Source organism: Myotis yumanensis, unplaced genomic scaffold (genome assembly GCF_028538775.1).
Source record: "Myotis yumanensis isolate MYYU_CA2020_CCGP unplaced genomic scaffold, mMyoYum1.0.hap1 SCAF_14, whole genome shotgun sequence".
NCBI lineage: Eukaryota > Metazoa > Chordata > Mammalia > Chiroptera > Vespertilionidae > Myotis > Myotis yumanensis.
In genome coordinates, this window is record NW_027223765.1 from 43,561,788 (window position 1) to 43,566,389 (window position 4,602).

General features: G+C 40.2%; 1 pseudogene; it reads right to left on the reverse strand.

Annotated features, from left to right (window-relative positions):
• Positions 1–1,052: 1,052 nt before the first annotated feature.
• Positions 1,053–4,204, reverse strand: LOC138992714 (ornithine decarboxylase-like; annotated as a pseudogene).
• Positions 4,205–4,602: the final 398 nt, after the last annotated feature.

Consider the following 4,602-nt stretch of genomic DNA (forward strand, 5'->3'; position numbering starts at 1 on the left):
ACTCATGGACATGGACAACAGTGTGGTGATTGCGGGGGTGGGGGGGAGGGGAAGAGGATACAAATGGTGATGGAAAAAATAATAAATAGGAAAGGGCAGTAGCCCAAGATTACACAGCAAACTAATAATTACAGTTAACATGCATTGAGTACTTTCTATATGTCAAGCACTGTTATAAGAGTATTAAATGTATTGTCTCATTAATCCCCACACAAAGTACTAATGTTATCTCGATTTTACAGATAAGGAAACTGAGACAGAGTATTTAACTTTCTCAAGGTCATTTAGATCAGTGGTTCCCAAACTTATTTGGCCTACCGCCCCCTTTCCAGAAAAAATATTACTCAGCGCCCCCTGGAAATTAATTTTTTTTAAATGTTAATAGCAATTAAACAGAAAGATATATGTTTTAATGTTTCTACCTTTTTTGTAAAATATAGTAAAGAAAGGTGTAAATTAGAAACATTGAAGTTTGAAATTATGAAACTATTTATTGAACTCAGAATAGAAAGGTAATACAAAAAAAGTTAAAACAAATGCACCTGTGGCCATCACCGCCCCCCTGGATCGCTGCAGCGCCCACCAGGGGGCGGTAGTGCCCACTTTGGGAATCACTGATTTAGATCATAAATGGCAGAACCAAGATTCTAACCCAGGCAGTCTGCCTCCAAAGCCCATGCTCTTAATAACTGCTGTATGCTAACCTCTCCTCTTAGTGGCAAAACAAAGTCCAGAACCCAGTGCATTTTCCACTTTGCCATTTCATATCACCTCCTCAAACAGTACTTTAAAAGACAGGATATAGCCAGTACCGGTTTGGCTCAGTGGATAGAGCGTCTGCCTGCGGACTGAAAGGTCCCAGGTTCGATTCCGGTCAAGGGCATGTACCTGGGTTGTGGACACATCCCCAGTAGGAGGTGTGCAGGAGGCAGCTGATTGATGTTGCTCTCTCATTGACGTTTCTAACTCTCTATCTCTCTCCCTTCCTCTCTGTAAAAAATCAATAAAATATATTTTTTAAAAAGACAGGATATAAATGGTATAACTCGCAATAATATCAGTATTACTGATGCATAAACGTTTGACTTCACAATTTTACTTCTAGAAATTTATAATACAGATACACATACTCATTCACATTCTTAATGTTTATTCAAGGATATCCACTGTTGTTTGTAATGGAACAAGTGTTTGTAATAGCAAAGGACTGGAAACAACCTAAATATCTACCATAGGGTATATTCATACAATGGAATACAGCCATATAAAGGAATGAAATATTGATACATGCTACCATGTGGAAGAACCTTGAAAAGATTGTTAAGAGAAAAACCAGATACAAAAAGTCACATGTTGTATTATTCCATTCATATGAAAGTTTAAAATAGGCAAATTCATAGGAACAGATGATAGGTGATTACCAGGGGCTGGGGAGAGGAGAGAATGAGGACAGACTGCTAATTAATTATAGGATTATCTTTAGGGTGATGAAAATATTCTGGAACTAGATATGCTGTTAGTTACACACCTTTGTGAATATACTAAAACCCACAAATTATACAGTTTAAAAGGATAGATTTTATAATATATGGATTATATCTTAATTTAAAAAAACAAAAACAGAGAACATACACATTGCCTGAGAACAGATCCTCCAAGCAGCAGACTCTCTCTCCCATCAGCTTTGAAGAAGCAAGCTGCCATGAATTCTATAGCTGCCAACAGCTTGAGAGCACTTAGAAGAAAATTCTTTCCTGTTGAGTGTACAGGTGAGAAAGCAGCCCAGCTGACACAATGATGTCAGCATTGTGAGACCCAGGCACAGAAACCAGCTAAGCCATACCCATACTCTGACATATAGAAACTGTGAGGTTATACATGGTTATTGCTTTAAGCCACTAACTTTTTTGTAATTTGTTACACAGCAATAAAAAACTAATATAGAGCCTGGCCTGTGTGGCTCAGTGGTTGAGTGTCGACTTATGAACCAGGAGGTCACAGTTTGATTCCAGTCAGGGCACGTGCCCAGATTTCGGGCCAGATCCCCAGTATGGGTTGTGCAGGGGACAGCCAATCAATGATTCTCTCTCATCATTGATGTTTCTATCTCTCTCTCCTTCTCCCTTCCTCTCTGAAATGAATAAAAATAAATGTTTATTTTATTTTTAAAAATTTCAAGGCACTTCATTGTTAAAACAGGTCACAACATTAAGCCTCTGGCCTGTTCTGCCAATGTACAAGCTACAAATGCTTGCCCAGCAGCTAAGGGGCACTCTGCAGTAGCATGTTTGAAAATTGAATAAAAATCCATATAAAACAAACATTCAAATAGTTTCCGTAGGAACACAGATAAGTGTGACCCCGTCACCTAGGCCTTACACCTTCTTCCATTTGTGCCAACCCCACCTACAAAGACATTACAAAATTATCCATAATTAAGTTAAATGGTCCCCCCCAAGTCCCTTAAGTCAAACTACACTTGCATAACAGCTACAAGAGTGGCATCTACACATTAACAGGAGCTGAAATCCCGCTCTCCCAGGCACCAGACACAAGCAGAGCACTGGTATTTCTGCTTCTCCACTTCGGGCTGGAAGTTGTTCTGGACTTGCCACATTAGTTGCCATGCCGACCCTGACATCACATAGTAGATGGTCAGCCTCTGGAATCCATTGAGAATAGAAGCAGCAGCAGTGTAAGCACCCATGTTTTCAAAGAGCGTCCAGTCCCCCACATGCATCTTGGGTAAGCCGCAGCGCTCTACAATGCGATCGAGGCTGTCACAGGTTGGTCCCACATGCTGGATGAAGAATACCTCTCATCTGGTTTGGGACTCTTCTGCAGAAGGTGCTTCCCGTGCACATGATCATAGAAGATGGAATTAAATGATCCATATACTCTATCACTCACATAATACATAAAGGTTTTTTCACTTAACTCATCTTCATCATCAGAACCTGTTTGTTCCTTTAATACCAGTTTTTTGGCAATGATATTAACTGCAAGCGTGAAAGCTGATGCAACATAGTATCTGCCTGGCTCAGCTATGAGTGTCACTCCCGAGTCTGTTGGAAAATACTGGGTTGATTACACGGGCGATCTCCTCAAATTTAAGCTTTGCATACTCAGATCCAGGAAAGCCACCTCCAATATCCAGCAGATACATGTTGAAAACGACCTCAGCTCCCATGTCAAAGACACGGGGCATCAGAGATGGCCTGCATGAAGATCTCAGGGTCAGTACAGCCACTTCCCATGTGGAAGCTGACACCAATGACATCAATGTTTAGCTCTTTTGCCTGTTCCTAAAGAAGCTTGCTGGTTTTAAGTATGGCGCCAGATTTAACACTGAAACGACAGACTGCTTTGCAATCTACAAAACCAACTTTGCCTTTGGATGTGCTCTGGCAACTTTCATCAACTCAACTTCACTATCAAAAGTCGTCATCTGGATTCCATTAGTGGCATCATATTTAATCGGAAACACTTGTTTATGAGGATTTGCATAGATAATCCTCCCTGGAGGCACCCCAAGACTCTGCACTAATTGTATTTCAGTCTTGCTGGCATAGTCAAATCCCGTCCTGATGACAACTAGAATCTTCCCTATGGTTCTGGCTATCACTGCATTTGACTGCATAAAAGGGGTATGTATACCAAGGAAGAGCTTTTAACCATTTCAGATGTTTCTTTATAATGTCTCCCAGATCTGCAGCAGAGAAGGCATCCTTATCATTGGAAGAAGAGACTTCATCAATTGTTTGGTCTAGAACAGTGGTTCTCAACCTCGGCTGCACATTAGAATCACCTGGGAATCTTTTTTAAATCCTGATTTCTGGGCCTCATCCTCCCGAAATTCTGTTTCTTTGTTATGGGGTGTCTTTTTAAAATCCTGATTTCTGGGCCTCATCCTCCTGAAATTCTGTTTCTTTGAAAAGATTCCCAGGTGATTCTAATATGCAGCCAAGGTTGAGAACCACTGGTCTAGACGGTCCTTAGCAGTAAAGCCCTCATTGAGGAAATGGCAGTCAAACTCTTCATTACTAATGTTGTTCATCTTCATAGTTTTTGGATGTTCCAAAACACAACACAAAGGAAAATGAAGAGGGTAGGAAAGGGAATGGGCTGGAAGAAACTTTTCACTTTATATCCTTTCATACTTTAAAGCAAAAGAAGATTTTTAAAAACCCTGTTCATACAAGAATGAAACAGTAATATCTCAATAATCATCCAGAAAGCCAATACAATAATTTTATGTTTTTTAAAAATATATATATTTTTATTGATTTCAGAGAGGAAGGAAGAGGGAGAGGTAGAAACATCAGTGAGAGAGAATCACGGATCAGCTGCCTCCTGCACAACCCATAGTGGGGATCGTGCCTGCAACCCGGGCATGTTCCCTTGGCTGGAATCAAACCCAGGATGCTTCAGTCCGCAGGCCAATGCTCTATCCACTGAGCCAAACCAGCTAGGGCTATGTTTCTTTTTAAAAATAATTTAATTTTTTTTTCAATTACAGTTGACATACATTATTATTATATTAGTTTCAGGCGTACAACGCAGTGATTAGACATTACTTGCTAAGTGATCATCCCGATAATT